The sequence below is a fragment of the Myotis davidii genome, unplaced genomic scaffold (genome assembly GCF_000327345.1).
Source record: "Myotis davidii unplaced genomic scaffold, ASM32734v1 scaffold826, whole genome shotgun sequence".
NCBI lineage: Eukaryota > Metazoa > Chordata > Mammalia > Chiroptera > Vespertilionidae > Myotis > Myotis davidii.
In genome coordinates this window covers 1,325,032-1,337,308 of record NW_006297142.1, presented here as the reverse complement: position 1 = coordinate 1,337,308, position 12,277 = coordinate 1,325,032, and positions in this window count along the sequence as shown.

The window sequence follows — 12,277 nt, the reverse complement described above, 5'->3', positions numbered from 1 at the left end:
AGACCATCTTGCATATCAGATATTTACATGACGATTCAGAACAGTACCAACATTACAGTTAGGAAGTAGGAACGAAAATAATTTTATGGTTGGGCCACAACATGAGGAACTGTATTTAAAGGGCCAGAAGGTTGAGAACCACTGGACCAGAAGATGCCATGGTCAGACCCCTCCCCACTGCGAAGGTCCTCCCACAGAGTCCCAACCCCCGGTGCCCTGGCCTCCCCACCGCTTCCCTATGGAAGCCTGGGAGGCAGCTCTGCCCAAGGCCTGGAAGACCACCCAGCTTTCCAACAGGCAGGTCCCGCATGAAGGGCCAGTGAGCACAGCAAGGGCTGCTGGGCAGCAGCACAGGAGGTGCCAGCGCCCTCAGGACTCCTTGTTCCTGCGCAGTGCCAGCTGGGTCCTTTTCAGAGACGAGCTGGAGGAGGTTCCTTCCCCTCTCACGTGGGCTGGAAGCCAAGGTGGCTGTGCAGTTGGAAGAAAGCAGAAACCAAGATCTGAAGAAACAACAGACCAGAAGGGGAGCCAAAGGGGAGAACGGCTCTTCCTCCGCCGTCCCCTCCTTCATCCCAAAGCCCGCACCCCTCCCGGGCCTGCTAAAGCTGGAACCAATTCCTAAGGGGAGGCAGCCAAGTGGGGAGAGGCTGGAGTTCAGTCCAGTGTTCACTGATGATAAGACGGCCAAGGTGCCCGCCCGGGCCTGCAGTTAAGTGCCAGCCAGGGGCTCTGCCCAGACTTTGATCCCCAGCAAGAAAGCTCAAGGTTGAAAACTGTGAGCTCAGAAGCTCTCCTTGAGATGGTCCAACGTAACCCCCCCGGGAACACAGTATCTCACTCAGCCCCCATGGCTCCAGACAGATAAAGCCAAGGTGTTCTGCATGGGATAAAGAGGCTAACAACTCACCTCCCATTTATCACCCACCACACCCACCACGGGGACTACCCTCCAGCCCCTGCCAGCTCACAGCACACAGCCTTTTCCAGGCCTCTGCATCTTTTGGCTCAGGCCATTCCGTGTTTTGCCCTTCCTATTCTGCCAAGTTTGCCTCATAAACTCCTATTCATTTGAGACTTAGCTCAAATGACAGCGTTCCTCATCTCCCACAAAAGAATTACTTTCCATCCACTGTGCACCTACCTCTGCTACAATTCATGTCCCCTTTGTTCATTACATTTCCTTGTCTGAGCGTCTGTTTGCACTTCAAGACAGGTGGCAGGGACCTTGTGCTATTTGTCAATGGACCTGCCTGCTCAGAGGGAGCATAGAGCAGGCGCTTGTTTGACAAATGAATGGATGAACTGTATCAATCAAGCCCAAATAATTCCTTTCATAGACACAATTCAACAAAAGGAGCATGTGAAGATAGAGAGAAAAGTGAAAAGGAATTTAAACTCTTAATGTAAAAAACCACTGAAACCTGTAAAGATTTTTTTGTGAGTTTATTTGAGCCAAACTGTCGACATATGAAGGGAAGCAGACCCTCAATGAATTGATAATGCTCTGGAGAATGGCAGGTTACATCTGTATTTATACATTGTGATCAAAGGAAAGGGACGTAGCGGGTTCCATGAAACTCATTGGCGATAGATTAAGGAGGAGGGATAAAGCAAAGAGCAGGGGAACCCCTGGGATTGGATAAAAAGTAAAATGATGGACACGTACTTAGGTGGGTGCAGGAACAATTAACATCGTTGATGAAGGAATTTGTGGTCTCTGTCCTGGCGCCCAGCACATTAGGCTGTGCCCCAAGGGGTCCAGAAAAAGGGGAGTTACAAGTTACCCAGACATTTCGAAGGGTGTGTTATCATAGATGCAAAAGGACCGATAGACTCAGTTAAGGTAAAGGTTGACCTTGTCGGTGAACATACCAGCCTAGGATGTAACTGCCCACTATCACTGCTTTAAAGTTTAATTTCAGACCATCTGTGTGGTGACTTTAGGTCTGAGTTTGCAAGACTGCCACGCAGACCTCCCCTGAGCTTGTCCGGTCAGCATGTGGCTCCTTTCGTCCACAAAACAGTATTTATAATAATGAAGCTGTTTGTGCAGGGGACAACAAGACTCGGAACTGCTCAGCCAAAATAAAACACAGTGTGAAACACCGTCCCAAATCTGGGGGAAGGGGAGGGCAGAAAAGCAACGGTGGAGAAGGAGGGCAGGAGGTGGCCAGAGAGTCTCAGATCCTACAATGTATGTTGATAAATATAAAATTTAATATTTAACACAGGGATGCAAAGTATAGAAGTTGTCAGAAAGAATTTAGCCTTCAAGAGAAAATGAGACAAAAAAAAACCAATTCAATGGTCCAGAGGCCAGTAGGACCACAGGCAGCCACGAGTCCTCAGTACTTCACACTCGGGCCGGCAGGCAGAGGCGGGGCCCTGAAATCTTTCTAGTTCTCCTGCAAAAATTCATGTCACGTGTTTCCCAATAGATGAGGATCACTTGATCTTGGCCAAAAGATAAGGACATTATTTTCCGCCAAAGTATAAAAAGGGATTTCCAAAGAGAGAGCGACGATGGGAGGACAGTTAGAAACAGGAGGCTGCCTCCCCGTCCAGCAGAGGGTACTGCAACTCTGCCCAAGCCCAGGACATTATTCCAAAGACCCAGGAAAAAGCATCCGGGCTCTGCCTCTACACCCCCATCACCCCGAGCAGCTCAGCCGCCTGAAAAAGAGGTGCTGGCTGAAGTCAGGAAACTGAGCATCTGGAAGTCAAAGTGCAGCTGAAATGAAAGCAAAGTAGGAGGCAGACCCCAACCAAAGGGACTGAGATGGCAGCTGCTATGGGAAGAACTGGTGTTGGATATGATTACAAATCCCGCAGGAGGGACACTGGTTCCTAAAGAAGAGCTGTCTTAGGGAAGGGTGAGGAATTGAGGGGGGATAAGAGTCAGAAAGAGTAAAGAAAATGCAACTAACAGCATCTCTTAAGCAAAGAGGAATAAGTGCACCCTCTTAAATTGGACACTGGCATCCGAAATGGTTAACTGCTCCCAGAGCTTTCCAACAGGATAATTCTAAAGACACATAATGAGAATCTGGGAGCTTAGATTTCAATATAGAATCTTAGATTTCCTGAATATGAAGTCACCGCTAGGATAGGGATGGAAGAATTCTATCTGTTACATGACTATCACAGCCCCAGTTTCACACGTTTTCTAACCATTGCGAGTCCCCTAGAGCACATATTGCCAGAGGCGCTGCAACACCAGGCTGTGATATCGGGATATTAGGATGGGGTTACATGCCAAGAAATCCATCGTAACTGAAAATACTGTAGGTCGAAATACAGTATTTAATACAGCCAACCTACCGGACATCATAGCTTAGCCTGGCCCTTCTGAGTTCTTACTGCTTTCACACCATTGTAAAGTCAGAAAGTCACAAGACAACCATCCTAAATTGGGAGCTGTCTGTACATACATTTGGTCTTCATCCGTTTCCTGGCACAAGAGCTGCGAAACCCTTGCATTTCCTGAACAATAGAGGTGATGGGTGCATCTTTTGTTCTAATACTTGGTCTTAGTCCTCCCAGACACAGGCCTGCTAAGACCCTTGGAGTCTCTAGTGTAGGAAGTGTGTCATTTTGTATGTTAGGGAGGTGGCTGGGGGTGAGCGGGGAGGCCTACATAGTCCCAGGATAGGGGGTGGTTGCCAGAGGAATTACCAGTGATCAGCAGGTTACACCTTTCAGCCCCACCCCCTGGACCGCCAGAGAGGAGAGAGGCTGAATACTGAGCCAACCACCAGTGGCCATGGGCATGCCTGCACAATGGCACCTCCATAAAGCCCAACACAGCAGGGTTTGGAGAGCTTTCAGTTGGTGAACACAACATGTGCCAGGAAGATAACACACCCCAAGTGTCTGTGCTTGGAACTCTTCCAGACCTCTTCCTGTGTACCTCTTTCTGGCTATTCACTTACGTTATCCTTTACAAGAGGCCCAGAGCACGGAATTGTGTGCACTGGTAGGGTCTCTAGTGGCTGCCGGCATGGTACTCCCTCTCTTCCCCCAGTTGCCTGCTGCGGCCGTCTGCCACCAACCAGGGCCTCCCTCCCTTCCCCCAGCCCACTTTTATTATCCTATATAATAAAAAGGTAATATGCAAATTGACCTAACAGCAGAACGGTTGCTATGATGCACACTGACCATCAGGGGGCAAGCAATGCAGGGGCTGCCCCCTGGTGGTCACTGCGCTGGGGGGCGGGGAGAGGGGGCAGGCCTAAGTTGTCAGCTGGACATCCCCCGAGGACTTCCGGACTGCTAAAGGGCACAGGCGTGGCTGATGGGGATTCCCCGCCCCCCTGCAGTGCACAAAGGTCATGCACCAGGCCTCTAGTACAGGATAATAAACTGGTAATAGGAAATAAAGAGTTACCCTAAGTTCTATGAGCTGTTACAGCAAATTTGAACCTGACGAGGGGGTTGTGGGAACCCTGATTTGTGGCCAACTCAGAAGTGTGAGTAACCTGGGAACGGATTACTTGGTATTGGTGTCTGAAGTTGGGGATAGTCTGTAAGACTGAGCCGTTAACCTCTGGGACTGTACAAACCCTAGGTGTTAGTTTCAGAACTGAATTAAATTATAGGACATCCAGTTGGTGTCTGTATAGAAGTGGAGAATTACTTGGTGTGGAAAACCCATACATTTGGTGTCAGAAGTAGTCTGAACAGAAAACAGATCATAGTGGATGGTAGTAAACAGGTCATAACAGCAGATTCTTCTCTAGACCCTTGGCCAACTGCACTCAAATATGGAAATGTTATTTAAGAAAGTTTTTTCTTGCCGAAACCGGTTTGGCTCAGTGGATAGAGCGTCGGCCCGTGGACTGAAAGGTCCCAGGTTCGATTCCGGTCAAGGGCATGTACCTGGGTTGCGGGCACATCCCCAGCAGGAGATGTGCAGGAGGCAGCTGGTCGATGTTTCTCTCTCATCGATGTTTCTAACTCTCTATCTCTCTCCCTTCTTCTCTGTGAAAAATCAATAAAATATATTTAAAAAAAAAAAAAAAGAAAGTTTTTTCTTGGCCCTGACTGGTTTGGCTCAGGGGATAGAGCGTTGGCCTGCGGACTAAAGGGGCCCCGGTTCAATCCTGGTCAAGGCCATGTACCTTGGTTGCGGGAGCATCCCCAGTGGGGGATGTGCCGGAGGCAGCTGATCAATGTTTCTAACTTTCCATCCCTTTCCCTTCCTCTCTGTAAAAAATCAATAAAATATATTTTTTTTAAAAAGGAAGTTTTTTCTTATTCATTACACTCAACAGAGAAGGTACAAAATATATATGGAAATGCAGACATTTAGCAAGACATTATGAAATATTAGAAATCTAGATTCTAAACTCAAATAAAAATTTGTACTAAGGTATTGACTTAAAACTCAGAAGTTTAAGAAAAGTGGATTTAACCGTAAGTTTGGAAAGGGAATCCCTTTTTATCCTCAAATTAGCAAGAAGCATTAGAACTGAGTTACCACAGAGTACATTTCTTTAAAATAATGTCAGAAATTTACAAAAACACTTTTATCAATAACTAACACTTGATCTGGGGAAAAATATTGAGACCTAAATATTTTTATCTACTTCCAGCAAATAAAATTCTATGCCGTACAGAAAAATAAAACTGAATCTACAGACAAATTATTAGGACATGAGTTCAATACTAGACACAGATACAAAAATAATTCTGTTCTGAACACTAGTAGCAAACTACTAGAAAAAAAATTTAGGTTGCCATGTCCCCTAGCAACAAAAACATTCATGCACCAAATACTGAGTACCTACTATGTTCTAGGCCAGGGGTGGGCAAACTTTTTGACTCGAGGGCTACAATGGGTTCTTAAACTGGACCGGAGGGCCGGAACAAAAGCATGGATGGAGTGTTTGTGTGAACTAATATAAATTCAAAGTAAACATCATTACATAAAAGGGTACGGTCTTTTTTTTTTTAGTTTTATTCATTTCAAACGGGCCGGATCCGGCCCGGGGGCCATAGTTTGCCCACAGCTGCTCTAGGCACTGTTCTATGAGCTAGGGAGGTAGCAAGGATAGGGTCCCTGTTCTCATGAAGCCTAATTCCACTGAGTGAAAGAAAGAGAATAAAAAAAATAAATATTCAAACATATATCAAATAATTATAAGCCACAAATGTTAGAAAATATAGTACCTGAAGCTACTAAAACTAATAAAGTACTGTATGAAACATATAAAGTATGCCTAAAAGTCAGTAAGGCCTGGCTGGCAGGGCTAGGGTTTGAGCTTTGACCTATGAACCAGGTGGTCATGGTTCAATTCCCAGTCAGGGCACAGGCCCGGGTTGCAGGCTCAGTCCCCGTTGTGTAGTGTGCAGGAGGCAGCCCATCAATGATTATCTCTTATCATTGATGTTTCTTCTCTCTCCCTCTCCCTTCCTGTCGGAAATCAATAAAAAAAATTTTTTTTAAGGCAGCGGACAGGCAGTGAGGACGGGAGGCGAGGGCCTAGATGGGAGATGGTGACATGAACCCAAGCAGTGAACTTGGAGAGGGAACACACGCAGGTTGAGTTTCAGGTCTGGAGTCTGGGGTCTGCAGCAGGATTTGGGCCCAGATCTCGGCCTGGTTGGGGACAGCACCTGGACCTGCCAGGGGCAGTGGCACCATCAGAGGCTCACTTCCTCTCTGTCAGTGGGGTGATGGCACCTGCCCTGGGACTGCTGCCGCAGGGAGTGAAGCAGCTGCTGAGGACCGGGCTGGGGACTGACAGCATGCCCTTGAGTGAGAGGCAGTTCCAGCCCCTCTCCCTCCGCTCTGACATTTTTAAACCAGCTGGCCCCCACCCATGCACCAGGCCTCTATCCTATATAATAAAAGGGAAATATGCAAATTGACCCTAACAGCAGAATGATTGGGAATGACTGGTTACTATGACACACACTGACCACCAGGGGCAGACGCTCAATGCAGGAACTGCCATTTGGTGGTCAGTGCGCTCCCACATGGGGGAGCACTGCTCAGCCACAAGCCAGGCTGATGGCTGCCAGTACAGTATTGTGGGTGGGAGCCTCTCCTGCTTCCTCAGCAGTGCTAAGGATGTCTGACTGCAGCTTAGGTCTGTTCCCCACTGCCAAGTGGACATCCCCTGAGGGCTGCCGGGCTGCGGGCTGCCGGGGCTGCCAGAGGGATGTCTTATTGCCAGCTTAGGCCCACTCCCCTGGGGAGCAGGCCTCAGCCAGCAGATGGTCATCCCCCAAGGGGTCCCAGACTGTGAGAGGGCACAGCCGGGCTGAGGGACCTCCCCTCCGCGAGTGCACACATTTTTGTGCACCGGGCCTCTAGTATATATAACATCTGACTAAACCAAGTGATGACAAGGATATGAAATTGCATAACATTAATTGGAGAGAGAACATGATGTTTCTCTATCTCCAGGTGAGCTATGTGCAACAGGCTGTTACACTGAAAATATAGCCATAACCCAGCAATGTCACTCCTAGATTCATACCCCAGAGAAACTCTCACGCATATGCACAAAGCAACAGTCAAAAGATTTCACTGCAGCACTGCTTAGAGTAGTAAAAATTTGGAAGTCTGAAAGAGGGCCTGTCACTAGTGGACAAAATAATTTGTAGTAAACTTCTAAAGAGAATACTACAAATGACAATATCTTTTTAAAAATTTATTGATTTGAGAGAGAGAGAGAGAGACAGGGAGAAACATCGATTTGTTGTTCCACTTATTTATTATGCATTCATTGTTTGATTCTTGTATGTGCCCTGACCATGGACCTAAACCACAACCTTAGCTTATCAAGACCACACTCTAACCAACTGAACTACCCAGCCAAGACATAAAACACTAAATCTTAAAAGACAGGCAAAACGTGCCCTAACCAGTTTGGCTCAGTGGATAGAGCATAGGCCTGCGGACTCAAGGGTCCCAGGTTCGATTCTGGTCAAGGGCATGTACCTTGGTTGCGGGCACATACCCAATGGGTGTGAAGTAGGCAGCTGATCGATGTTTCTCTCTCATTGATGTTTCTAGCTCTCTATCCCTCTCCCTTCCTCTCTGTAAAAAAATCAATAAAATATATTAAAAAAAAAAAAAGACAGGCAAAACTTGTCAAAAATGTAGCGCTAAAGGAAAAGAGGCCTAACCGGTTTGGCTCAGTACATAGAGCGTTGGCCTGGGGACTGAAGGGTCCCAGGTTTGATTCCGGTCAAGGGCATGTACCTTGGTTGCGGGCACATCCCCAGTAGAAGGTGTACAGGAGGCAGCTGATCAATGTTTCTCTCTCATCGATGTTTCTAACTCTCTATCCCTCTTCCTTCCTCTCTGTAAAAAATCAATAAATATATTAAAAAAAGAAAAAAAAAGAGGAAATAGCAGGTTCACCTTAAATTTTTTCCCCAAAAAACTGAAAGGTACAGTGAATTGCCAACCGTCTGCACTTTAACTGGCCTCTGCCCCAAAAGGGAGACCGCACCATTCCTGGAGGTCCTGCGATATCAGGCTGGTGTGTGGATTGGATGGAGCAAGTCTTTTTTCAATCTCCCTGTGCCAAAAATCTACTTGCTAAAGTACCCTCTGGGAGATAACTTATCAGATGTTAAATGGTAAGCACAGCCCTAGCTGGTCTGGCTCAGTGGATAGAGCGTTGGCCTGCAGGCGAAAGAGTCCTGGGTTCAATTCCGGACAAGCACACATGTCCAGGTTGCAGAAGGATCAAGCCTGCAGGAGGCAGCCAATTAATGATTCTCTGTCATCATTGATGTTTCTCTCTCTCCCTCTCCCTTCCTCTCTGAAGTCAATAAAAATATATATTTAAAATAAATAAATAAAAATCAACAGTAAGAACAGACATCTCTCTTGATCTTAGGCCAAAAAACAAAGAAACGACCTACAATTAAAGATTCCTAGCAGGACTTGCTTCCATAAATTTCACTCAAGGTTACAAAAGCAGCCTGAGACCTAGCCAGTTTGGCTCAGTGGGTAGAACGTCGGCCTGCGGACTGAAAGGTCCCAGGATGATTCCGGTCAAGGGCACATGCCCAGGTTGGGAGCTCAATTCCCAGTAGGGGTTGGGCAGGAGGCAGCCGATCCATGATTCTCTCTCATCATTAATGTTTCTATCTCTCTCTCCCTTCCTCTATATCAATAAAAATATATTGAAAACAAACAAAAACAAAAGCAGCCTGAAAGCTGTTCCTTATATAAAATTCTGCATTTTCATTTCTCCCCCACTCCAGTTTAATCCTTCCCTAGGAGAGCTCCCCAGTGGCACATTCCTCGACAGTTCAGGAAATAAGGAAATTCTGGTCTCAAATTGAATTTTTGCCGTAGCGGTGAATGTCCTACTCCCGGCTCCCAGCAGAGCACTGCGCATGTGCGTATCCCTACTCCCCGCAGTGCTTCTTGCCGCCAGGAGGGGGCAAAGGATGCCGAGAAAAACGCCTGGAAGCAGCTTGCATCCTCCAGGAGCGATTTCCAACCTTTTCCATCTCATGGCACACGTAACCTAATTGCTAAAATCCTGCGGCACACCAAAAAATATATATTTTTGCTGATCTGACAAAAAAATACGTATAATTTTGATTCATTTACACTAGACGGCTATTGTCATTTTTTTTAAATGTGTTTTTATTGATTTCAGAGAGAGGGAGATAGAAACATCAATGATGAGAATCATTGATCAGCTGCTTCCTGCGTGCCCCCGGAACTGGGAATCCAGGCATGTGTCCTAACCTAGAATCAAACCGTCACCTTCTGATTCATGGGTCGGTGCTCAACTACTGAGCCACACCAGCCGGGCTTGGCATATTACTCATTTGTTTATTTCTCTGTGTCTACCCACCAAAATATAAACTCCAAGGGCACATAAAGGTACTGTCTGCTTTGTTCCCTGTTTTATCTCCTGGACTTAGTAGGTGCTCAACAAATACTGGTAGAATAAATATTAAATGAAAGTCACCTATAATCTCCAACTGCCAAGAACACTGGTTTTCGTTGGCACTTATTCCCTTCACCCCCTGTAGAGCTTACAAAAAAAGCATCCCGTGTTTGACACTCCCCCTTTACGTTCCCCCTTTTCTAGTGGATTCTATGTCACTACACAAGAGGCTGCAAACTCAGTCCTAACCACCTTTGGCCCATAGACATATTTTGATTGGCTCACAGAATATGCTTTAAAAAAAATGGACGTTGTCCCTAGCCAGTTTGGCTCAGTGGATAGAGCATTGGTCCTCGAACTGAAAGGTCCCAGGTTCGATTCCAGTCAAGGGCACAAGCCCGCATGGTGGGCTCGATTCCCAGTGGGGGACTTGCAGGAGGCAGCTGAGATCAATGATTCTCTCTCATCATTGATGTTTCTCTCTCCCTCTTCCTTCCTCTCTGAAATCAATAAAAATATTTTTTTTTAAAAAAAGAAACACTTTTTAAATGGAAGTTAGAAATCAACACTTAAAATAGGCAAATATACAATGTTGGATCTCTCGAACCTCTTGGTCATATTTTTTTGGAGACCACTCAAGCAGGGCAGCAATTAGCTGGAGCTAAGAAAGGGCTGCTAAGCTCTCCAGGATCCCCACCCAGTTCATGTCGCTCATCTGCATTCCTGACATTCCTGTAGGTGTGAGTTGGGGGGAGACCCTGACTTATACCCTCTCCTTTGCGTTTCCACTGCCATTTCACTTGTTCGTACAGAATCCACTTACCCACAGCCTAAACTACTGAGACAATCTCATTAATGTCCTTGCCTCCATCTTATTCCTCAATTTGTCATCACCACCTGCTCAAAAACTTCCATGGGCTTTTTTCTTCTTCTTCTTACTATCTATAGTTCAACGATTTGGCTTTGCAATCCAGGCCCTCCTCACCTGGCTTTCCCCGGAAAATCTTCCCCAGTTTTATATTCTACAATTCCCTCCCGCCCACATTTCATGAATTCTATCCATACACTTCATTCCCTTTTCCAGCTCCTCCAAGTCTGTGTTCAAACTGTTTCTTTCATTTCCTCCCGGGTCGGTCTATCTACCCTTCAAGATTCAGACACTCCATAGGGCATTTCCAATCTCCATTCCCACATACAACCTCCCGAGTCCTGTCTGCCTACCCTGGGACTTCTGGATTTCCCATACATTTCCTGCTCCATGGTCTTGAACAAAGCACTTCATGGTTATTGAGCAAATGAATTCATTCGCCCATAATAACTTTGCTCAAACTGGAATTCTCCCAATATTCTGTACACTGTCACCTGTTATATCATCCTGGGACACATGGGGACCACACTGCCCCTAAAGAAGTGAAAATGGGTTCTGGGTAGAGGAAGGGGAGGAGGAAAATCTCAGATCCTGAAAAGGTTTCTGGCCCTCCAAAAGGCCACAGCACAAGGGCAGATACAGTGTGTCAGTGGTATTACAGATCCATGGTATATACATATATATATATATGTATGTATTTAAAAGAAATTTTCATGGGGAGGGGGGGAATTAGAGGGGGAAATGTCTTTTTAAGGCGCCTGTGGAGAGAGAATAATGAGGGAAGCTTGAGAAGCAGTACCCGATCGTTCCATTTGTTTCCTGGGTATCTGCTTGGTCCCCTGCTACCTGGAGGACAGTTTGCGATGATGGCAGTCCCGCATGGATGTCCAGGGCAGGTCTGCAATCAGGCGGCCTGGACTGGCACCTTGGCGCTCTATTTCTTAGCGGGATAACAGCATGCAAGTCCGCTAACCGCTCTGGGTCTCGGTCCCCATCTATAACCTTATCTCAGTCCTTCCCCGGGGGCTGGATAGGAAGTGAGGTCGTGCAGCAGAGCACATGCCAAGAGCTTTTGCATGTTTATAAAACGCGCACGGACGGTCGGTGTTCGCGGCAGGTCTCAGTGACGGGTCTCCAGGTGGCGGGAACCACCCGGCCACCCGGCGGGAGCTGCAGGGGCCCCTCCCCGGTAACAGGGGGTCCCGGGGACCTGGGAGGACTCCTCAACTCATGCAGTGTGCTTGAAACGTGCTCCCAACGCGAGCCGAGCCACAAGTCAAGATCCTAGCAGAACCGGGCCGGGCAGGAAAGCCCAGACCCTGCCCGCAGACTCGCCCGGATTCACTCCCGAAACGGCGCCATGCAGGGACCTGCAGTACCTGAGTCGCCTCCCGCGCCGGCACCCTGCGCACCAGGCCCGGCCGAGGGCTCCGGAGGTTCGGGATCCATGGAGGTGGGCCCTGCACACGGGTTTAGGGTCTGGGGGTGGGGAGGGGAGCTCAGAGGAGGGATTGGGGGTAGGCGGCTGACCCGGACG